At 44.0% G+C, this 25,175-nt stretch overlaps 1 long non-coding RNA gene across 4 annotated transcripts in view; it reads right to left on the bottom strand.

Moving 5' to 3' along the window:
• LOC147026574 (uncharacterized) overlaps positions 1-23,609 on the bottom strand; it is a 184,028-nt gene extending 160,419 nt beyond the window's left edge. Inside the window, exons 1-2 of one of the 4 annotated variants that reach the window (XR_015058401.1) lie at positions 23,475-23,609; positions 21,625-21,855 (exon numbers count right to left, since the gene is read on the bottom strand). This is a non-coding gene — a long non-coding RNA (uncharacterized LOC147026574). Of the gene's footprint in view, positions 1-21,624; positions 21,856-23,127 lie in introns of all 4 variants that reach the window. The other 3 variants (XR_015058400.1, XR_015058402.1, XR_015058403.1) reach the window with 3 other exon arrangements.
• Positions 23,610-25,175: the final 1,566 nt, after the last annotated feature.

Genomic DNA, 25,175 nt, shown 5'->3' with positions numbered 1-25,175 from the left:
AATCACTTATAACGTGTAAAAATGCAAAAAAACCAGAGTTGGTGTCAAAGCCACCAAATGCTCGCCTGTTTATACATTTATCGTTTTTAAAAGACTCGTCTAATAATTAATGTTTTTTTTTTATAAAGCATTGCAGTGAAGTATAATTAGAAAGCAATATATGTATTTGTATATTGTAATCAGTAACAAGAGCGCAAGTGAGCACAATATATGCCCTAACAAGAAGGTATATACAGAATTGTGCTACGACATGGAAAACAGCATCCTGGTTGCCATGGCAACCATCAACCATCAATCATTTAGATGACGAACGTATGTCGCTACACACCGTCTCCACAGTCTGTACTTATGTACCAAATATGAAAAGTGAAAGTTGAAAACTTTGGGAGTTAGAATGCGGACAGGAATGGATGGAAAACAGCATCCTGGTTGCCATGGCAACCACTTTAGATGACGAACGTATGTCGCGACACACCGTCTCCACAGTCTGTACCTATGTACCAAATATGAAACGTGAAAGTTGAAAACTTGAAAAAAAAGTTGAAAGTTGAAAAAAAAAAATTAGAGTGCGGACAGGAACGGATGGACAGACAGACAGACGGACGGACGACCGGTATCACATAACACGCCCCGATATGTATGTATATATATATATATATATATATATATATATATATATATATATATATATATATATATATATATATATATATATATATATACATATATCAGGCGTTTAAAAAAGTGTGGTAGATAAAAACATTAGAAAGGAAACTAGAGGGGGAGCACTCGGGAGAGTGCAAAACCTCCGCCGCCAATAATGCTAGGTCACTCAAGTGAACCTTATATCTTATTCATTAAATATGGTGTCAACAGTGCTGACAGAGTTATAGTTCTTTTCTCCAACATTTTTTTTTGGGGGGGGGGGTTGGAAATCACTTAAAATATGTAGAAATGCAAAAAAAACCTTTTTTCTCTAACAATTTTTTTTTGGGGGTGGGGGTTGGAAATCACTTAAAACGTAGAAATGCAAAAAAAAAAAATTTTTCTCAAAATTTTTTTTTGGGGGGGGGGGGTTGGAAATCACTTATAAACATGTAGAAATGCAAAAAAAAAAAATTTTCTCAAACAATTTTTTTTGGGGGGGGACCAAGTCCAAAATCTAATGGCATGATCCTTGGACCATACCTAACCCCCCCCCCCAAGTTTCGTCGAAATCCGTCGAGGAGTTTTTCCGTAATACAAAAAATTTAACATTTTCACGCTCACGCTCACGCTGATGCTCACGCCGGGGGTATCGCTATAGCTCTCTGTTCTTCGATCAGGCGAGCTGAAAATCGAAATTTTGTTGAAAAAAAAGTTGCAAAATTTTTTTTTTCTCTAACAATTTTTTTTGGGGGGGGGTGGAAATCACTTAAAACATGTAGAAATGCAAAAAAAAAAATTCTAATTTTTTTTCAAAATGGCCGCCATAGCGCCATATTGGATTTTGGACCAAGTCCAAAATCTAATGGCATGATCCTTGGACCAGACCTAACCCCCCCACCAAGTTTCGTCGAAATCCGTTGAAGAGTTTTTTCCGTAATACTGTTCGCAAACAAACAAACAAACAGAAAGGGGTGAAAACAGTAACCTCCGATCTTCGATGGCGGAGGTTAACAAACCCAACATGCTGCACAGAGCACACCTGGTATTCTTCAAAACAGTTCACATACATTGGTGGACTTTACAAAAAAATTTCCACCCCACCCATCTACTTACCCACTCACCCACTCACCATGAAGTCTCATGCAGTTAAGCTCCATTCACACACCTATACACATTGACCAAAGGCGCAGATGTTCTGATAATACAGGGTTAGTCACAAAAATGTACCCGATTTTAGTTGTTTATTAAATCTGCTAGTTTTAATGCAAGACCATATAAGTTATATGATATAATAAAGGAACTCATAAAGTTTTGTTTGACTCCAACAAATGTTTGAAACGTCCTCCTCCAAGTTATGCACACTTACTGATACGTACGGAATACGTAGGACTCTAGAAATAACTCTCATTACAGCATCTTTGAGTTAGGGAATGTTCATTGGGTTCTCTTTTCAAACATTTTCCTTAACAATTCGCCACAGAAAAAAAAAAAATCTACAAGGTGAGACATCAGGAGATCATGGAGGGAAAGGAAATCCAGATCGATGGGAAATTAATCTGCCAGGAAATTCATTATTGAGCCACTGCATGGATAAGCAAGCTGTCGGCGCAGTTACTCCATCCTGTTGAAACCAAGAACCAGGAACATTTCTCACATGACTCCAGAAAAACGTGTTCAACATGTGTACGTAAAGTTCCACATTCACAGCCACCACTTCCTCAGTATCCTGATCTTCAAAAAAGTATGGACTATAAATGCAATGACTACTGAGACCACACCATATCGTTATTTTTGAGTAGTAGAAAGGTAACTCAACAAAGTGGGCACGTTTCTCCAAGCCCCAAAAACGCCAATTGTTTTTATCATTCAAATAAACATTACATTCATCGCTGAAAATTATGTCTACATTGATTCCTGCCTGATCAATAAACCGATTGAATCGCACACAAAATTCATTTCGTCGATGCTTATATCATCGATGCTCGTCATCTGAGGTTAACTGCTGCATCAATCTAATTTTGCAAGGGATAGCCTTCAGATCATACACTTTAACTCGAATGACACTGCTTTGAGACACTCCAATTTCATGTGAAATGTGCTTGGTGATTTTCTTGCTGCACGTGCAATCACTTCGCTAATTCTGTTTACAGTCTCTGGAGTTTGAATAGTCCTCGGATATCCAGAGTATCCTGCACCATTGTTATTCAGAGTCCGTCCCTCTCCACTTTGAAACTATATGACAGAGTCTTTGAGGTTGGTGCATTACGTCTAGACAATCGTCTTCTGAACACAACATGAACTCCTATCACTGATTTCAGCTCGACATCCTTCTCGACAATGAAGATTCGCTCCTCTGTTAGTTGCACCATAAAGTTACCTCAAAAAAAATAATAATAAAAACAGAAATATCAAAATCCATTTGCTGGTATTGATTTGAATGTTTACGCTACCCAATTCAATGTACTCTGTATTTGACATGTCTACCTGCTAAGATGTTTATTTTTTTGGGTAAATTTTTCAAATTGGGTACTTTTTGTGGCTCGCACTGTATAAAATATGGGTGATTTTGTTTGCGAAGACATACAGCAAATGTTGCATGACATGTTTTGGGATGGCAAACAGTGGCCAAATTTGTCCCATGACACAAATGTGTTTCATATACTCGGACAACAAACTGGGAACAACTTAATGTGAACAACAAAAGGGATTATGGAAAGACAGGTTGTAACTGAAAAACAAACACCACTTGTTCAATACTCGACTTCAAAAGTTTTCATACCATGGATATATAAATTCCATTTGACAATTTGAGGAGGGGAGGAGGGGAACATTTATGACGCTGCCAACTGTGACCCAAAAACAAGCAGCACACATGACCTTCACCCCGGTAGAAAACATTACCCTTGAATAAGAAACAACCCTAAACATGTGACGATTACAGGAAGGGGCTTTTAATGCAGTCATTTAAGCATTATGCATGTCAGGGGCAAGGGTCAGGTCATGTTAGGTAAGAGAGCATGCGTCGGTGCAGCGCGTCTCTGCATCCACTTTCTGCCGGTACTCCAGGAGCCTCCGTCTGGCCATCCCCCAGGCAGATGCCTGGCCCATCCACATCTCCTTGAGAAGCTGATCAATCTGCTGCAACCACGAGGTATGTGGTCGGCCCATTGGCCTCCTCCACACTCACGAGATTCCATTGCTGACAGAATCTGGTTGGAAAGCAGGATCAGCGTCAGGAAAATGAGACACGTCCATACAGCCGCAGCTGACGCTCATGGACTATGCAGGTAACAAATTTCATTTGAGTCTCTCTCAGCAACCGCTTGTTGGACACAAAGTCCGACCAGCAATGGCCAAGGATTCTCCGAAGAAACCTGGCACCAAAGGAATGAAGTCTCCATCGCAGATCCCTAGTCAGATTCCAAGTCTCACATCCATAGAGCAAGACTGGAAGCACCAAGGACCTAAAGACTCGGACTTTCATCCTCCTGCACAGGTACCGACAACTCCACATCCCATGATCCAGTGAATCCATGACTCTCCAGCCTCGACCCAAATGTCAATTGACCTCTGGCTCACAGCCAGCAGAGACATGAATATCACTGCTGAGGAAAGTAAATCTTTCCATGACCTCAACATCCTCACCACAAACAGGTACAGACAAGATAGCAGCATCCAAAAGGTCATTGAAAGCCTGGATCTTCGTTTTAACCAAAGAAACCCATAATCCCAGTGGCTGCGACTACTCATTCAGCACCATGAGGAACCCCAAAAGGATATCCAGTCTCCACAAAGACGACGGCATCATCTGTGAAATCAAGGTCAATTATCTTAACATTCCCAAATGCTGAATCGCAACTTGATCTCTCCGACATCCTCCCCAAAATCCAGTCCAGCCAAGTGCTGAAAAGTGTGGGGGCCAGTACACACCCCTGATGAATTCCAGTAACAATTGGTAATAAGTCAGAGATGGTATCACCACACTTCACAGCACTCTCAGTGCCATAGTATAGTTCAGCCATCAGATTGATCAGTTTTGATGGCACCCCACGAAGACCAAGAATACTCCAGAGGGCATTCCGAATCACTGAATCGAACGCTTTGTAGAGATAAACATAGGCTGCAAACAGTCCCTGCTGAAACTCTCATCTACATTCGGTGAGGACCCGAAGAGCAAGGATACGGTCAATCGTTGACCTCTTTGGTGTAAAGCCTGACTGCTCTGGGCGCTGGTGCTCTAGCAGATGGTGGCGAACCCTATCAATAATTATCCGAGTGAAGACCTTGCCTGGCACTGAGAGGAGCGTCACCTCTCGGTAGTTGTTTCAGTCCTCGCGATCACCCTTCCCTTTCCAGAGAGGGACAACAAGGCCCCTCTTCCAATCAGTTGGGATGATGCCTGTGTTCCAGGCAGAGCACAGAACTGTATACAATGACAAGGGTACAGCATTTCTACCAGCCTTGAGAAGTTCAGCATCAATGCCATAGATCCCTGGAGCTTCACCCCTTTTCAACCAGTTCATCGCAGCCTGTGTTTCCACAAACGAAGATAGATCACAGTTGATTGGAGGGTCAGCAATAAGGGTAGTAACACCCCAGACATCCAACTCAACAGCTGGTGGATCGGCCTGGTACAGCAGCTCAAAGTAACTGGCCCAGCGGGCCTTCACTTTGGACTCCTCTGTCAATAGCCCACCATCCTCCGTTCTAAATGTAGTACACTGAGGGACGGGCTTGAAGGAATGCAATGCACAAATTCGCCTGAAAGCAGGACGAGAATCACTTGACCAGAGGTGATGCTCCACCCCCTCACAGGATCCTTGCACATAGGCTTCCTCGTCTACCCTCAGTGCATGTACAGTGGTATGCCTCAACTCCATAGACAGCTAAGGTCTGCCTTTAAGCCTCGCTTTGCGACTCTTGTCAATGGTAATCAGTGTCCCTTAACAAAATTCTTCTTTTCCCTATGGTTAGTTCCAAGACATCTGCCAGCAACATCAAGGATGGTGATCTTGAAGGCACTCCACAACTCTTCAGGATTCCCCAAAGCACCCACCCCCCCCCCCCCCGCCCCACACACACACCCAAATCCCCACTCAGCCTGTTCACAAACTCCTCAGCTACCCTCTCAACCTTGAGCTCACCAACATCCAGCCTAGGCTAGGATGGTACCATTCTCCCAGATTTAAGCTGTAACTTCAGAGTTGCTACCACAAGTGTGTGGTCACTATTGTGGAACTGAGCACTCCGTTAGACCCTGCAGTTCTGGATTATCCTCCACCAACCATCAACGAGCACATTGTCAATCTCCTTTGCCACACCACCAGCATTGGAATACCAAGTCCAGTGATGAGCCTGTGGGCAATGAAACCATGAACCAGCCACCCGAAGTCCATGACCTTTTGCAAAGTCAAGGAACTTAGTGCTATTCTGGTTCACAGTTCCAGATGCATGGGGACCAACACATGTCTTATAACCATCCCGATCTGTTCCAGTTGATGCACTTAAATCCCCCAAGACTGGAAAAGTATCTTGCCTGGGGCACTGATCAACCACGGTCTTGAGCATGGCATAGAATGTGTCCTTCATGGTGAGATCACTCGCCTCAGTCGGAACATAAACAGAGACCAGGAAAACGACACCCAAGGAGTGACGAATCCTACATCTCGTAATATGGCTGTTGACCGGTGTGTTACCTCAATTATCATATGAGTCAGCATATTGGACACAGCTACAGCAACTCCTTGGGCATGGTAACCATCAGAGCGACCAGACCAATAGTCCATGTGACCACCCGCCATGATCTCACCACCATCCTGTCTCCAAACCTCAGAGAGTGCTGCAATACTGAAGTCTAAACGCTTGAGCTCAGATGATAACACAGGTGATCATCCTCTCTTCGAGATAGGACATTCCAGCGACCCACTGGAAGGGACCGCCTCAGGTTAACCCAGCGTTTCTCAACCTTTGATGGCCCATGGCCCCCCGACCGAGTCGCTTAACATTCATGGTCCCCTGCCCTTCAATAAAAGATGCACATTTCGTTTTATGAAATTTATTTACTCAGTCTGAAAAGATAAATCAAACTAGACATTTTTCTAAGCAATACAATCAATGAGACACTTGCTGTTGGGCTTGTCTGACGAGGCCTCTTATGTCCGGCTCCGTCTTGGACACAGCAAGGCGAATATCGTTCCCAACATCAAGACGGTTTCTGGACTTCCTTTTAATGGTCGCAAGGTCAGAAAATCCAGATTCGCAAAGATATGTTGTGGCGAATTGAATGAGCATTACGGATGCCTTCTTGCTGAGTAGTGGATACGCATCCTGAACAGACAACCAGAAGGTGGAGTGCTCTTATTTGTTACTGAAGACCAGCTTCATTGCTTTGAAACCTTCAACTCTGCCAGCTCCTCTGCTTCGTCTTCAGTAGGTTCAATTTTGGCGTTAAACAGGTCTTTGTGCCACGGAACATCCAACGGTGCATCGTCGAAATACAATTTGAACTCAGCGGAGAGATTGTCGAGATGTCTAGCGATGCAATCTTTGATGCTGACGGGAAGCTCAATCCTCTGCGTCTGCAGGTGCTCGTCCAAGAAAGGAAATGAGGCAGTGGACCCGGCCTTGATTCGTGCCTGCCAGACTTCCATTCTCGCAGACAGTCTGGCAAGCTTGTCTTGAACGTCACTGACTGTCACATCACGGCCTTGCAAGGACTGGTTCATTTTGTTGAGTCGGCCGAATATAATCGGCCAGGTAGGCGAGCATCATGACGAACTCTTCATTGTCGAAGTGGACATGGAGGTCGTTTTCGTTGTCTCGCAGGAAGATTTCCACCTCAACCCGGAGTTCATACAGCCGAGAGAGGCATTTCCCCCTCGATAGCCAACGGACTTTAGTGTGGAACAGAAGTCCAAGATGTTCCGCTCCCATTTCATTGGCCAGGAGTTGGAAGAGCCGATGATTTTTGGCCTTCGCACGAATGAAGTTAATCACTTTGACTGCGACGTCCATGACTTCCAGCAAACGAGGCGGAAGAGCCTTTGATGCAAGAGCGTATCGGTGTAGCGAACAGTGGGAGGACGGCACATGGGGCCATTCATTCTTCACAAGCGTGACAAACCCTCCTCTGACGCCGACCATCGCTGGGACACCATCAGTACAAATGTGCTTGAAATTCTGCCAACCGAGTCCATTAGCTTAAAAAAAAAAAAGAGTCCACAATAGCTTTGATATCTGCCGCTGTCGTTGTGGTTGGTAGGGTATTGCAGAACAAGAACTCTTCCTTCTTTCCCTTTCTCTCGTAGCGAGCGAAGGCGATCAACTGGCTCTCCAGGGCGGTGTCGGTAGACTCGTCTAATTGAAGGCTAGCCTGGAGCGTGCTTTGTTTGATTTCGGAGCAAACTTGACGGCACACATCAGCGGCCATGTCGTCAATCCATCGTCGGATCGTGTCATTCGAGAGCGAAACTTGCTGGATCTTTTTTTTCGCCTCTGGTCCGATTATCAATTCCACCATTTTCTCTGTACATGGCTTGATAAGGTCCTCAGCAATAGTGCGCGGCTTTTTACACTTCGCAATTCGGTATGCCACTTCGTAGCTGGATTGAAGAGCAGGTTTTGCTTCTGGCTGGAATCCAAATTTGGGAAGTGTCGCTTCACGGTCATATCGTGATCGTTTCGCAGACAGAGCGTCGATATTATCTTCCTTCCTTCCGGGAAGCATCTTGTCGCGATGGTTTGAAAGTTTGGAAGGACGTAGTGACGCATTTGACATCACGACCGAGCAGTGCAGACATTGCGCGCAGTCCACGCCATCTCGACTGACATTCATGAATCCAAACTTCACAGAGCTGTCATTCCATTTTCGAACCTTCGACATCTGAGAAAAAAATTAAAAAAACAAAATTCTAACGTTTTTGTAAACATTGGTTTACTATGAATGCTCTGTGGGCTCCACCTTCTCTTTTAAAATCGTGGTTAAACTCATCTACCCTTTTCACTTTGACACTATGACCCGAGACTCGTCACCTGAATTGTACATTACAATACAAGCTTCTGCATTCTGAATCGCAGTTTTTCGGCGTCCGTTCATGGCCCTCCGGTCGAAGGCTGATGGCCCAATTGGGGGGCCACGGGCCCCCGGTTGAGAGACGCTGGGTTAACCCAAGGAGACCGCCGTCTGGTGGACGACACCTCAGCACCACTACGACACACACGACCACAATCTGACCTGGGAAGGTTACCCCATAGTTTTTGTCCCATCATCAAATAGTGGGGGTCCCGAAGGCCTCCAATCCCATCATCCGGTGAGCTGCCCTGCGAAGGGAAGCGACACAGGAGGTACTTCCACAGAGTGGATTTTAAATTTTCTTTGTGTTTCTCTTGAGTTTTGTGGAGTGAAGGGTTTTTATGGTGGTTGGAATGCAAATCCTGCCACCAACCTCCTCAAAAAAAGAAAAAGTAACCCAACTGCAGGAGAACATCCACAGACACAGTTGGGCATGAGATATGGATGGCTGTTGGCTCACAAGGAGCACCTCCGCCCTTTGACAGGTTTTGTTTTTAATCGCGCTGGGTGTCCATATCCATACACCCTTCTCACCAGGAATCCTGGTGGGGGGATGGTTCAGTCGTTAACAACCCGAGCATGAAACAGGTTAGTAGAGGTTTACAGGGTACCTGTAGCAAGTCACAGATCTAATCTGGCCTGACCTGACAAGGGCGTGCGTGCGTGCGACCCCCGTCCTTAGGTCCGTGACTCCATACACCACACCACGGGTGGAGTGGGAGGCCGCTTTGCACACCACGCACTGCACTTTAACCATGTCACTGTCACCGGGTTACTGGAGGAACGCTAAGAGTCGTGGTATTTCACTGTCAGCTCTGCGGAGCTGCGGGGAGCTGTGCGCTCACAACTAGGCAAACCTCACTGCAAGGGGTTACTTCTGAAAAAAGGAAGGCCAAATGATAGGCATGCAAAGGAAGACAGTTGGAGAAGGAAGGAAGAATTGACCTGTTTTGCATTAAAATCTGTGCTCCAGATGCCATATTCAAATCACTTATCTATTATTAGTCTTATTGTCTATATTCCAGTGACACATGTAAAAGTACAATGATGTCTCTTATTATCCTTGTCCTGATATAATCATGTAAAGTAAAGTAAAGTGGGGCAGGACGAGACAAGATTTCCCCAACCCCTCCATCCCCACCTTCCCATATAACCTCCTCTCCTGGTTTACCCAACACCAGTGTATCTTGCTCTGCCTTACTCAATATACGAGCCCATCCATGAGCCTTACATTAATGTAAAATTGAAAACAAAGAAAAAAGGAGGTCGGGGCTCAAAGTCAAACCTTGTTTTGTTTATGCAAGTCATATATATATATATATATATATATATATATATATATATATATATATATATATATATATATATATATATATATATACACATATATATACATACATATCTTCTTCTTCGTCTTTCGGCTGCTCCCGTTAGGGGTCGCCACAGCAGATCATCCGTATGATCCGCATAGTGATTTGGCACATGTTTTACGCCGGATGCCCTTCCTGACACAACCCTGGTCGCCTCTTACAACACAGGGATATGGTACACCTATTCTAACCGGGGCATACACCGGCCCAGTACACTGGTACTCATTTCGCCGACCTCGGAAGGATGACAGGCTGAGTCAACCCCCTGGTGTATTAATTCAGTGGCCCAACGGGGCTTGAACTCAGGACCTCTTGGATCCCAAGCCGCTGCCCTAACCACTGCACCAACACCAGGTATGTATGTATATATATATATATATATATATATATATATATATATATATATATATATATATATATATATATATATATATATATATATATATATATATATATATATCTGGAGAGAATCCAAATATAATTCAATCAAAGAAATTCAATTGATATTTAATGCAACATTGTCTGTTGATTGGTATTTGTTATTATTTGTACAAGTGGTATGTGTTTTTTTTTCAGGAGGTTAGTGGAGTCATCTGTGATAGGATGCCAAGAAAATTGAAGGTTAAAAACTCAAGACAGTGATTAGATCGGTCAGAATGCATGGTGCAGAAACATGGGCTTAGAGAGAAAGGGCAGAGGAGTTGCTGGAGAGAATAGAGATGAGATTATTTTGGTGGGTTCTTAGAGTATAACGATGAGAGTGATTGAGGAATGAGGAAGATACGGAAGAGAGCTGGAGTTGCGAATATCACAGAAAGGATTAGAGAGACTAGTTTGTGGTGGTTTGGACATGTGATGCCAAAAAAATATGAATAACTAACCAAGAAAGCATAAAATGAGCCAATTCGAGGGAAAAGATCAAGAGGATGACAGAGATCAAGGTGGAGGGAGGTCGTGGAAAGAGATCTGAAGAGTGTGGGATCGAGAGAAGAAAATGCGGAGGACAGAGTGGAATGGAGAAGGTGGATCTGAGCGGCCAACCCCTCACTGCTGGGATTAAGACACAGAGAATAAGTAGTCTGGTGAGTTGAACAATCAGATATTGCAGACCCTCACCAGGACTTGTTTTGTGTGGTGTTTGTGTGATTTTGTGTGGTGTATGCAATCGTATGTATTTTACAGACGTTGTCACATTCCTTCGTTTCTCGATTTATGCACACTCTAGTAATACGTAGTTTATAGATGCACTCACCATCTTAATACATGTACTTTATAGATGTATGCACATTCTTAATAGTACATAATTTGTATACACACTCACATTCCTAATAGTCCATACTTCATAGACGTACTCGCATTCTAATGGTACATATTCGAAAGAGGTACTCGGTTGAAAAAAAATAAATAACGTATAACACTGGCTTGCATCAGATGGCATTGGTGGCCTATGTTAGCACATAATGTGCAGACGGGTGGAGAGACAGACAGGGAGCCAGAAACAAATGACTCCAAATGCAATACCCTGTTCTCTGGCAAGTAAATCAAGAAATGACCTATTTGATTACCAATTAGTGATATTGTACACCGCCCCTCTCAATTCCATCTCCAGGAACTGCGCGACATCATCGCCGGGTCTGAAGGCCTTCGGCACCCAACAATGACGTGTGCCAAAAGGGTGTCCTGTTTTCACTCCATTTTCTTGTTTGTTTGTCCAGGTGATATCTCAGCCATTCTTTGAGATAGGAAGCTGAAATTTGGACACAATAGTGAACACATGCTTGCGTAAAAACGGTATTTTTTGATTAATCAGTTAATTGATTAAGTATTACCGATTAATTACTTATTTATTTTATTTCTCGTCTCGGCAATATCTCAGGCACCTTTTGAGCTAGGAAGCTGATATTTGGATATGACAGTGACCAATTCATTTGGCTATCAATTATGTTTTTGATTTAGTGATCATTTAATTTTTTGATTCTTTATTGAATTAATTTATTGTCAAAAAGTTAGATTTGGATAAAACTGGTGGTTTGGATATGATATTAGCCAATTGATGAAGAAATGAATTATTTTACAATTATTATATGTTTATTTTAATTAATTAATCAATCAATCATTGAACACCACTCCCTCCCAATTCTGCCTCCACGTGCCACATAGCGGCATCACCGGGTGGTGAAAGCGCCCCAGCATTGTCAGGCACTGAAGGATATGTTGCTGTATTTATTTATTTATCACTAGGAAATAGCACCATCCTTGGCTTCGCTGAAGTGAATACTATGGGGGGAGGGAGAGAAAGAGAGAGGTGGGGAAGTGAGGACGGAGGGAGAGTGAGGAGAAGTGGGTGAGCGAGGAGGGAGGCAGAGTGGGGAGGGGAGGGGGAAGGGAAGGCAGTGAGAGTTGAGAGGAAGGGAAGGCAGACGTGTGGTGGAACATTAATTATTATGATTCATCCTGTCTCATCACAATACTTCTCCATGGAATAACAATGAAGATGGAAACAAAATCATGTCTGAAATCCATTTTCTAAAGGTCATCTATCTATAATTCCAGCAATCTCTGTGCGTGTGCAAGACCACTGTTTGTCGACAACCACTGGTCCGATCTAATTGAAACTTGCCAGGTATATTGCTGGGGACCTGAGTATGTGCCTTTTCAAGGTTTGATATTAATCGGACAAGTGGTTCCCAAGTTATGGCCATTTATTTACCAAATCAATGACAGGACACATTGCTGCGTAGGCGTGGCCAATGGGGAAGAGATTGTCAGCCGCGTTCCCCATTACGGGTTACAACGTACGGACTTCCAGATAGTGATGACTTAGTGTATTCTAATAATTTCTAGATTTCTTATACGCATTTATAGATAAACACAATGCCCCAATCCAGTCGTCGTTTACGAGAGCAAAGGAACGACCTATGTGGTTGTTTGAAAGTTGTATTTTGTGGGGTTTTTTTGCACGTACGACCACGCACGTATGGCCACACACGTACGGCCACGCGAGAGCAAAGGAACGGCCTGTGTGGTTGTTGTTTCTGGCACGCAGTTTGAAAGTTTTTATTTATTTATTTATTTTCACGTACGGCCACACGAGAGTGAAAGAATGTCCTGTGTGGTTGTTGTTTCTGGCACGCAGTTTGAAAGTTTTTTTTGTTTGTTTGTTTTTTTTTTCACGTATGGCCACGCACGTACTGCCACGCACGTACAGGCACACACTAGTACTATAAATACCGCCCGGAGATAAACACCACCGGACATGTCCGGAGACAAGCTGTCCAGAGACAAACACCATCCGGACAAGTCGAGAGAGAGCGAGAGCGAGATAGATAGAGAGAGAGAGAGAGAGAGAGAGAGAGAGAGAGAGAGAGAGAGAGAGAGAGAGAGAGAGAGAGAGAGAGAGAGAGAGAGAGAGAGAGAGAGGTGTGGGAGGGTGCTGCTCTGTATGAGATGGGGACAGAGCGAGGAGTGGGTAGAGGGAGGGGGAGTTAGTGTGCGTGCGCACACACGCACACACACACACACACACACACACACACACAGTATTAGAGCAGGGGTGATATCAGCAATTCTTCAGGAATCGGCATATTGGAGTCAGTGTGATTACCGACTACAGTACGTCCTGTATGCAACCCAAAAACCATGACTAGCTTTCACCCTTGTTTTGGCGGAATTTCAATGAACAAATTATAAAAACAACATTGCAATGTAAATGTTTCAGGGACATGTGCATAAATATGAATCTTTATAAACAACTGCTAATTGTCATGTGACGGGTGGAAAACAATTTGGCTCTGTAATTTAGAAAACATGTTAATACGACAAATGGCTCCGAAATTGGGTGTTATCAAATATATTTTGCTTTGAAACTCACAAAGAGAAACCATATAACCTTTGTAAATCATGTACCTCTACCCTGCAGCAACTGCCGACTGTACATCCCGATCAGGACAGGAACTGTAGCGCTATCGACTGTCGGGTGCTCGGCAAGTGGCGTAAACACTCAAGCAAGCATTCCAATTAAATGGTTGATAAGGAATGGCTGGCTAGGCTGTTGCTGCATCCCATATATGATCCCTTTAATTTTAAAGCCTGTCTTCACCACACCCACAGCAGTTCAAGAAATTAAATTAATTCGTTCAAATCATGATTTTATCCACAAAAGAGTTGCTGTTTAACGTAGAACAAACCTGGAGACGTCGCAAAGTTTAATCATCCGTGAAATAAACATTGCAGATAATCCGCCACATTGCCTGTTCATCTGTGCATGCATCATGTGGTACATCAGCTCATCATGTGCATCATGTGGGACGTTATAACTTTCATTTAAAATGCCCATTTCTCACCAGATTTGCTTCGATTCCTTGTGGAGCACCTCGTGATATCTCCGAAAATATAGACACAAATCTGGCAGACGCTATGGGTAAGCAGTCCCTCTGGGGGACAGGGCGCGATGTCAAGCAGTGAATGCATTGTCATACGGCTCAATGAAGCTGGTTAATTTTGGCACGTTCTTAAATCTTTTGTTCACTCAATATAATTCTCCAAACAGAAGCAAAAGATAAGTTTAATGCTTTGGAAATTTCACATTTTCTTGTGTATGTATGGAGGAGGGACCATCACCTTGGTTGCTTAAAGTAAATAGGTATATCGGCTTGGTTATAAGACTCGTTATTTCTTTAAATTATCAGACTTAACAACAGATTTCGACACTTATTTAGTCCGGACGATATCCGATCCTCAAAACCTGAAATAATATTTTGGTGATATCCTTTAATTAGTCCATGAGAGTAGATCATGGAAAATTGCATCATGTAATGCATGAAATCACTCCAAGGTCCTAATTTTAAAACTACAGTACTTAAAAAAAGTGATGTAAGCAGCGATTCGTAGCTGGAATTAACAGGAATTTGATAATATGAATGAGGAAAGTTAAAAGAAAAATACTTGATCGTGAAGAAATCATTGTGGTCTTTTCCAAGTCAAGGCATAGTTGAGCAGGCCAAAAAAACAGGGTGGCTTCAGACCCCAGCGAGGTAACCTAGGATATGCCTGAAGACCCCAGAGAGTGAGGTGGCCGAGGATGGTGCCTGATTAAGGATATACTTAAATAAGGCCGTTAATTATCTTCAAAAGGGATGTTTTAATTAACCCAAACACCCAATTTTCAATCACGCACTTCCTTGGAGTTTTCTTTGAATGCATGCAAAGTTTCAGGTTGCTAGGTTTCATAGTTTTGGAATTCAGGAGGACACACACTGACACAGACACACCGACACTTATTAGTATAAAGATGTAGCCTGGTGTTGGCTTAGTGGTTAGGATGGCGGCTTGGGATCCTAGGGTCCTGAGTTCAAGCCCCGTTGGGCCACTGAATTAATACACCAAGAGGTTGACTCAGCCCGTCATCCTTCCGAGGTCTGCAAAATGAGTACCAGTGCACTGGTAAGGGGGACACTGCAACAGCAGCATAGCCGCGTCCCAACCAATGATGCAACCAGCAGCCACAAGCTGCACTCGATAGAGAGAGAGTATAAAGATTTGTGTGAAACAGATTTCACACAGCAAATGTGGGACAAATGCACAGGTTCAATCGAAGCGCCGCCCTCGTCAAACATTGATATTATAGAGGATATAACAACAAAGGGAGATGCCCTTCATTGAATCGATCAGTGGAAATGGTACATCCATATTGAGAACTTTGGAAAAGGTAACATAAGGAACAGTTCAGAATTAAATGACAAATGTATATAAAGATGTTCAGGAAACCAAAATTGAAAAATAATCTTCATAATGAGAATTTTTGAGTTGGACAACCCTTTCCTCGTCTGCTGTTTAAGAAAACAGTTTTCATCATATTTGGTTATGCAGGGGATGAATACATGATCAACTAGGCCTACTGTTTCACAAATAAACTCGGAGTTGCAATGAAGCCAAACCCATTGGGGGACAATATTTATTATAACGGCTTTAGATTGCACCACTGTTATGATAACATTCTCTTTATGAAGTTCTTTCACTGTTCCTCCATGTAGCCAAGGAAGCTGTTTGCCTGATAATGTCTCAATAACAGTGGTCTGTGTCAACATGAGAGAGGCAATTGCGAGGGAATCTGACAAAGATGTTGAAAATAATGAAGGTTGTGGACAAGATAGGTGCAGTGGAGTTTTTCAGTGGATGTAACAGTATTAGGACCAGGGGCCATAGCTTGAGGGTAAAGAAGATGAGAGTTAGGAGAGTTTTAAGGCAGGGGTCTTTAAGTTGGAGAGTGATTAATGGACTCCGTGGAAAAGTAGTGGCACAGGAGAAGGTGGATAAGTTTAAATGGGTACCTGGATGCATTAGAGATCAAGGGGTATGGGGATATTAGCTTGTGTGGATGGTAGGTATATTGCTCATGGATGGGTGATGATACTGTGGTTGGTGCAGCGCAGGCATGAGGGGCCAAATAGCCTCCTCCTGTGCCAAAGTTCCTTGTGTGTAATATCGGACTGCAGCAATGACTGGATCAATAATGCATGATGATAATCATTTATATAGTAGCCATGGCTGTATCATATTATATAAAACGACAAAGAGCAATGAGAGATGGCAGATCATTACTTATGTGTGGTATTTATGTGGTTTTATTGTATGTACTTTGTTGACGAAGTCACATTCTAATTGTACATACTTTATAGATGCACTTATATTCTAATAGTATATACAGTAAAACTTCCTCCAATGTGGGGAATACGTTCTGGGATAACCTCGTGTTGGAGGAATTCGCGTTGGAGGAATTATTAAATGTGTGGGGAAATTGGGGATATGTTCCAGGCTCCCAAAAACACTGACCCTCAAACAGCCTTTCTTGTTTTGTTTTTTGACATGTTTCTTTGCATGGCATGGTGCAGTATTATTAAATATACATTAAAATAAGTGTTAGTACAGCCTGGTGTTGGCTTAGTGGTTAGGGTGGCGGCTTGGGATCCGAGGGTCCCGAGTTCAAGCCCCGTTGGCCGCTGAATTAATACACCAGGAGGCTGACTCAGCCTGTCATTCTTCCGAGGTCGGCAAAATGAGTACCAGTGCACTGGTAAGGGACTGCATCAGCGGCATAGCCACGTCCCAACCAATGATGCAACCAGCAGCCACAGGCTGCACTCAATAGAGAGAGAAAGAGAAAGAGAAAGAGAAAGAGAAAGAGAAAGAGAAAGAGAAAGAGAAAGAGAAAGAGAAAGAGAAAGAGAAAGAGAAAGAGAAAGAGAAAGAGAAAGAGAAAGAGAAAGAGAAAGAGAAAGAGAAAGAGAAAGAGAGAGAGAAAGAGAAAGAGAAAGAGAAAGAGAAAGAGAAAGAGAAAGAGAAAGAGAAAGAGAAAGAGAAAGAGAAAGAGAAAGAGAAAGACAGAGAGAGAGAGAGAGAGAGAGAGAGAGAGACAGAGAGAGAGAGAGAGAGAGAGAGAGAGAGAGAGAGAGAGAGAGAGAGAGAGAGAGAGAGAGAGAGAGAGAGAGAGAGAGAGAGAGAGAGAGAGAGAGAGAGAGAGAGAGAGAGAGAGAGAGAGAGAGAGAGAGAGAGAGAGAGAGAGAGAGAGAGAGAGAGAGAGAGAGAGAGAGAGAGAGAGAGAGAGAGAGAGAGAGAGAGAGAGAGAGAGAGAGAGAGAGAGAGAGAGAGAGAGAGAGAGAGAGAGAGAGAGAGAGAGAGAGAGAGAGAGAGAGAGAGAGAGAGAGAGAGAGAGAGAGAGAGAGAGAGAGAGAGAGAGAGAGAGAGAGAGAGAGAGAGAGAGAGAGAGAGAGAGAGAGAGAGAGAGAGAGAGAGAGAGAGAGAGAGAGAGAGAGAGAGAGAGAGAGAGAGAGAGAGAGAGAGAGAGAGAGAGAGAGAGAGAGAGAGAGAGAGAGAGAGAGAGAGAGAGAGAGAGAGAGAGAGAGAGAGAGAGAGAGAGAGAGAGAGAGAGAGAGAGAGAGAGAGAGAGAGAGAGAGAGAGAGAGAGAGAGAGAGAGAGAGAGAGAGAGAGAGAATCATAATAGTACTATATAACTGCAAAATAACTCACCTTAATATGAGGTGGTTGCTGCCCGATGGTATTGAGGTGCTGCCTGATGGCGTTGAGGTGCTGCCGGATGGAGATGAGGTGCTGCCGGATGGCGTTGAGGTGCTGCCGGATGGTGATGAGGTGCTGGTTGATAGTGTTGAAGTGCTGCTGGTAGCTGTTGAAGTAAGCCTTAAGAATTGTGTTATAGGCACTTGCTTTGCCTTCTGTTTTAACTCCCTGTGAAGTTCTGTGTAGGGATTTAAAGCTGACTCTATGGCCCACTTGAACTTCAGGCTTCTTTCCACAAAAGGATCTATCCTTATTGCAATTTTTGTTGCCTTGAAGAGCTCCTCCAGCAGTTTTGTGCTTAATTCCACCTCTTCTGGCTCTTCACCATATTCTTCATGAGATGTCTGGGTTACAAGTTATTTAAGTTCTTCAGTGGACAGTTCTTCTCCATGGGACTTTAACAGTTATTCTACTTCTTCTTCTCCTGCTTCTTCTTCTTCTTCTTCTTCTTCTTCTTCATCCATGTCATCAAATCCTTCCCCTCCAATATGTTTTGCAAGATCAATGAGCCTCTTCACGTCTTCTTTCCGACTAGGGAAACCTGTAAAATCATGGGCAATCCCAGGCCATAGCTTTTTCCAGCAACAGCTGAAGTTCTCACTTCTCAATTCTTCCCAGACATGTTTGCTAATCACATTCACAATGGCATCAAAAATGTTGAAAGTTTTCCAACAATTACTCACTGTTAGAGCTGAATCTCTCTCCATCATGGATAGGATGTGTGCAAAACTCCTCCTGGTGTAATAAGACTTAAATGTTGCCCTCACACCCTGGTCCATAGGCTGCAACAATGATGTGGTGTTAGGAGGCAGGAATATCACCTTAACATTAGGATGGCTCTCAGTTAAGGATGGTGGATGTCCTGGTGCTTTATTCAGAATAAGAAGCACCTTGAAAGCCAAGTTTTTCTTTGCCAGATAACCCTTCACCTCATGAATGAAGCTGTTTTCAAACCAGTCTTCAAACACTTTAGCAGTAACCCAGGCCTTTTTGTTTGATCTCAAAAAGACTGGAAACATGGACTTCATCTAGCCTCTCAGTGTTCTGGGGTTCTCTGCTCTGTAGACAAGCATTGGCTTGCATTTGAAGTCCCCAGCAGCATTGCTACAAAAGAGAAGGTTGTATCTGTCTTGTGCGGCTTTAAATCATGAGACAGTTTGTTCGTTTTTGGAAATTCAGGTCCTATTGGGCATTTTCTTCCAGAATAGACCTGTCTCGTCTGCAATTAAGACTTGTTCTGGCATATAACCTTTCTCCTATCAGCTTCTGAACCTCTTTTGGGTATTCTGTAGCTGCTTCTACATCAGCAGAAGCAGCCTCTCCAGCCAGCATGACATTATGGAGGTCGTATCTAAATTTAAATCTGTCAAACCAGCCCATACTTGCTTGAAATGATGATGATGGTGCTGGAGAAGACTCAGTTTCTTCTGTTTCTTCATCAGGTCAGGCTTTCTTCAGGTAATTGAAGATGCCAATGGCCTTTCTTCTTATAATGGGCCCATCCACTGGAGCAGTTTTCTGGTTCTGATCTTTATTCGGACACTCAATCTTTTCTCCATTTTTTTCAACAAAAAAATTTCAACAATTTCTTCAACAATTTTTCTCCATTCTCCTGCTAATGTATGATGTTGTGATGGAGGCTCCTGCATGAACGTGGGCACGGATTTCATCTTCGGCCTTCCGTACCATCCCAATGGTTGATTTATGCACGCCATGTTGCCTGGCCAAACATGAAGCAGAAACTGATGATAGTTTATTCAGGATATCAAGTTTGACCTCCATGGTCATCGTTTTCCTTCTGTTGTTGTCTGGTTCGTCCAAGTTGCGTCTTTTGGGAGTCATAATGATCTACGCAAGTTCACTTGATGGGGGCAAGTTCGGTGATGGCGACAGGTGGCAGCTCGTATCATCACATGTATAAATTAAATATTAATTAAGTAAAGTACAGTAACAAGGAATAATAATAATAAATATCTTTGGGAAACCATCAGCCACGACCGTGTAAATGCGAAACACACCCTCACATTGGGGAGGTTTTGATGCATTTCATTCAGCGTGTAAATTGGAAACTGCGATCGAGGAAGCCGCGTTGGAGGAAGTTTACTGTACTTTATAGAGGCACTCACTTGAAAAAAAAAGATAATGTGTAATACTGGCTAATACCAGGTGGCATTTGTAGCCTACGTCAGCACATAATGTGAGGACAGACAAAGAACTGAAAAAAATTTAAAATCACACTTGGCAAAACAGAACAAAGTGGAACGGCGCTTGGAAGAGCGCATACCTCTGCCAGGTTGACCAGTTTACATCAAGTATCCCACTGATGGCCTGGATCTGAACCAAAAAGTAATCCACTTGTTCTTGTCACCTAACTAACTCATCCACAACTTTATGAGATATGATATATATATATGTATATATATGGTTTTTTTTTGGCACTACCTCTCAATTTTTTAAATTAAGCCTATGTTGACCTTTTGACCTCAGAAATAATTGGTGGTTTGAATTCATGGTCACTCGATCCAAAATGCTCCCCTCCCTGCACCTCCTCCACCGTATTGGGATCGTTACTTAAAAGGGCTCTAACACTGCACTCCCTCTTGGGGACTTATCTACAAACTTGGTGAAAAAGCAATCCTGGATGAAAACTAGGAAATCCTCATCAGCTCTGCCCTTTCCCTGTTCCTGTACCCAATCTATCCCTGGCAAGTTAAAATCCCCCATAATCAATACTCTTCCCTTACCACATGCCTTTTTGAATTCTTCATGTACTCCTCCTTCCTCCCACTCTTTTCCTTCACACCTGAAGCCCGATAAAAGAATCCTACCAGAATCTTACCGTTTTTACAATGTCTAATCTTTACCCATGCAGAATCCTCAACATTAATTCCCTCCTTCATGTCACCCCTTTCTCGATGCAATGCTGTCCTTTACCCAGATTTCTACTCCTCCTCGAATCTCTCCTTCCAATCACACCGATACACCTTGTAGCCTTCTCTTCGTGTCTTCCAGTTACTCTCCTCCTTAAACCATGTCTCACTCACCGCAACTACATCATACTCCTCGCTATCTACTTTGGCTTCAAGCTCTTCCATCTTATTATTTAAACTCCTGGCATTGGTTTCGAATATGTTTAACTTTTCCCTTCCTCTGATTCTATTTTATTGCCTGGCCTTACGAATCACAATTGCATCACCAGTTCCTTCCATAATAGCTTCCCAACCCTCTGCCGCCCTAAAAAACCTGAATACCATAACAAGAACTGTGCTTCTCATCCTGCTGTTCACAGACGATCAAATCGGAATGAAAGAAAACTAAATTCAAAACTACATGGGATTGAAGGTCACAATCCTCACCTACACCCAATACCCAGACCATCAGGACTTTATTACCCGTTTGCGAGAAACCCCAAAGGCGGACAACCCCGCAGATGCAAAAAATAGGCCAAATTCGGCTCTCACCAAATATAGATGCCAAACCACGCATGTTGTGTCAGTACTTCTGCTACATGGTCATCAAAGCTTGCTCAGCTCACCCTCGTACCTCGTCAGCAGCCACCGTGCGTGGACCGAACACCCACTCCAATTACTCACTCCGCAGCAGCCGCAGCTGAACTCTCACAATCCCGTCTTAGTCGTGATGGGTCCAAACCTGGCGTTCACGCCAGGCCTGTCACTGGAAGTGGAGATCACCTGCAAAAGCACGAAGCAGCAGGAATTATAATCGCTCAGATTCGTAATCGATACACCTGAGACCGCAACCCTTTGAGATGTCAGCACAAAGCCTTTTTTAATCGGCGCAGGGACCGTTTTGGGTGTTTTTTAATCCTCCAAAGGCCTGCTCGTCTCTCCCCGTAGCGACAGTGCAGGATTAATAAGTTTCTCTACCTGTCGTCCCCCCCCCCCCCCCATCACCGATGCCCTCCGTCGCTCCTTGAGGAACCAATTGTTCGGGCAAACCTCGCACGATCCTTCAGTTTGAAAAGACCCGAGGAGACCGTGCATTCGGTTACCTGGGACAGTCGTTTCAGTAAAACAAACAAATAAATAAACAAACAACTCTTTTCCCCTCTGGCAGCTCCGAGGAAACTTTCCTCGTCCTGCAGCAAGAATCGGGAAAATGGTCACGAAACCAGGAATAAAAAACAGTCGTGGGTTTCACCATGATGGATTCCAAGAGGGCTGAGAAATGAAGCACGAAGTAACAATGGTAATTACAATCAGCGCAGGAGTGTTTGTGTGTGAGAGTGAGTGTGTGAGAGTGAGTGTGTGAGAGTGAGTGTGTGAGAGTGAGTGTGTGAGAGTGAGTGTGTGAGAGTGAGTGTGTGAGTGTGTGAGAGTGAGTGTGTGAGTGTGAGTGTGTGAGAGTGAGTGTGTGAGAGTGAGTGTGAGAGTGAGTGTGTGAGAGTGAGTGTGTGAGTGTGTGAGAGTGAGTGTGTGAGTGAGTGTGTGAGTGAGTGTGTGAGAGTGAGTGAGTGAGAGTGAGTGTGTGAGTGAGTGAGTGAGTGAGAGTGAGTGTGTGAGTGAGTGAGTGTGAGTGAGTGTGTGAGAGTGAGTGTGTGAGAGTGAGTGAGTGAGTGAGTGAGTGAGTGTGAGTGAGTGAGTGAGAGTGTGTGAGTGAGTGTGTGTGTGAGAGTGAGTGAGTGTGTGAGAGTGAGTGAGTGTGTGAGAGTGAGTGAGTGTGTGAGAGTGAGTGTGTGAGAGTGAGTGAGTGAGTGAGTGAGTGTGTGAGTGAGTGAGTGAGTGAGAGTGTGTGAGTGAGTGTGTGAGAGTGAGTGTGTGTGTGAGAGTGAGTGAGTGTGTGTGTGAGAGTGAGAGTGAGTGAGTGAGTGAGTGAGTGAGTGAGTGAGTGAGTGAGTGAGTGAGTGAGTGAGTGAGTGAGTGTGTGTGTGTGTGTGTGTGTGCGTGCGTGTGTGTGTGTGTGTGTGTGTGTGTGTGTGTGTGTGTGTGTGTGCGTCTCCTCACATAATTGCGCGTCTGCCGGTTACAGTCGCTTGCGGAAGCGAGAGCTCCTCGGTTCGAACCGAGCACGTCGTTGTTTACATTTATCCTCCACTTAGCGCCGGGCAAAGCCCCCGAGAGGCGCTCGTTGCTGTGTGGATATGAGCCATTACCGGTAAAACAGCGCCGGAGTTACGGACGCTCGAATTGCGAGGCGATCGCGGCTTTTAAATAAAGCGCTAAAGAGCGAAGCGACAAACACACCACAGGCCGCATTAAAATGGAGGGGACGGGGAATAAATATTGAAACGGAAGAGACCAAGAAGGAACCCGAAGAGGTAAAGAGCAAAGATGGAGTCATCAGGATGAACCTGGACAGGATTCGGGTTTCAGTCTCGACTCGGGGACTCTGTCAACGTTGGGTTTACAATGGCTCTTCGGCGCTGGGCACGCACAAGCACACGCAATGAGGGGCTTCAGTACCCATGATGCAATGCGCGGACGCCATATTGAGAGGCAAGTAAAGCAAGCAAGAAAAACTAAAAGGAAAATAAAACAAACTATTTAAAAGACCATATTATAGTGCGTGTGAGAGAGAGAGAGAGAGAGAGAGAGAGAGAGAGAGAGAGAGAGAGAGAGAGAGAGAGAGAGAGAGAGAGAGAGAGAGAGAGAGAGAGAGAGAGAGAGAGAGAGAGAGAGAGAGAGAGACAGAGAGAGAGAGAGAGAGAGAGAGAGATATATAGATATCGAGATAGAGCCTGTCCTCGAATAAATTATGATTGCAGAAGATATACGCGATAGCTCCACTCTGTGTCTGCGTTTGTCAGATTGCTTGTCTTTTGCCGCACTCCACAAATTACTTGCTTTCCCTGCTGGACATCCGTGTCCTGGCAGTGTTTATGTCCAAACACATCCTGCCAGTGTTTATGTCTGGACAGGAGTTTTTCTCCAGCCGTGTCCGGACGGGAGTTTTTCTCCGACGTATCCGAGCAGTGTTTCTCTCCAGGAAGCTTGGCTTGTGACACGTCCGGGTGGTGTTTGTCTCCGAACGTGTCCGAGCAGTGTTCATCTCCTGGCGGTGTTTGTCTCCAGGCAGTACTTATAGTATGACCAGTAGAAAATGGATTTCAGACATTATTTTGTTTCCATCTTCACTGTTATTCTTCGCAGAAGAACTTTGATGAGACAATATGAATCGTAATTAACGTTCCAACAGATGTGTGAGATGAGACAGATGTCTCCCTTCCCTTCCTCTCAATGCATTCCCTTTCCCCACCCCTCCTCACTCTCCCTCCCTCCTCACTCTCCCTCTTCCTCCCTCCTCACTCTCCCTCCCTCCCTCCTCACTCCCCCTCCCAAAATCCATCCATCCATTAGGATCATCCTCTGTGCAGAGCATTGGTGCTGCCTAAGCAATCCTCCTTGGCTATTGGGCACAATCCTGGACAGGTCGCCACTCCGACAAAGGATACTAGCAAGCTGGCACTCATTTTGCTGATCTCAGAAAGATGACAGGCAGTCAACCCAATCTGATATTAATTCAACAGCCGATGGCGATTTGAACTCTGGATCCTCAGATCCCAAGCCCACCACCATAACCATGAAGCCAACATCAGGCATAATTACAAAATAAACAAGAACTGCCACTTTATAACTGCTGGCAGTGATGACCAGGTACTCACATGTCCATCTTTGATACAACATGAGACTTAAATGAGAATTGCAAAGTTTCCCTTCAATAAGATAAGTGCTTCCAGAGAAAACATTATTTAATAGTGATACAAATGCAGCCCTGCTTCGAGACAGATTGGGACTGACGAGTAACGAACTGGGTAGCTGTATTTATTACTGATGCAGTTAGCCCTTTTTCCTGGGGACATCGTCGTCGGCTTCAATTGAATTGCTATTCCTGTACCCTCAAATGCATGCAGGTGCAGCCAAGTGAGCCTTCTGGAAAAAAACAAATCAAAAAAGTTCTCAGATTCAAATAATTAAATAATTCTGACTGCCAAACCGTGTGGCTGATCTGGTTGACATTTTAAACCTATGTTGCACGTGTCGGCTCGATTACA

Source organism: Eptatretus burgeri, chromosome 5 (genome assembly GCF_056783735.1).
Source record: "Eptatretus burgeri isolate ZD-2024b chromosome 5, Ebu_testis_v1, whole genome shotgun sequence".
In the NCBI taxonomy this organism is placed as follows: Eukaryota; Metazoa; Chordata; class Myxini; order Myxiniformes; family Myxinidae; genus Eptatretus; species Eptatretus burgeri.
Note: the sequence above shows the minus strand (reverse complement) of the source record. Positions and strands in the feature narration are given on the sequence as shown.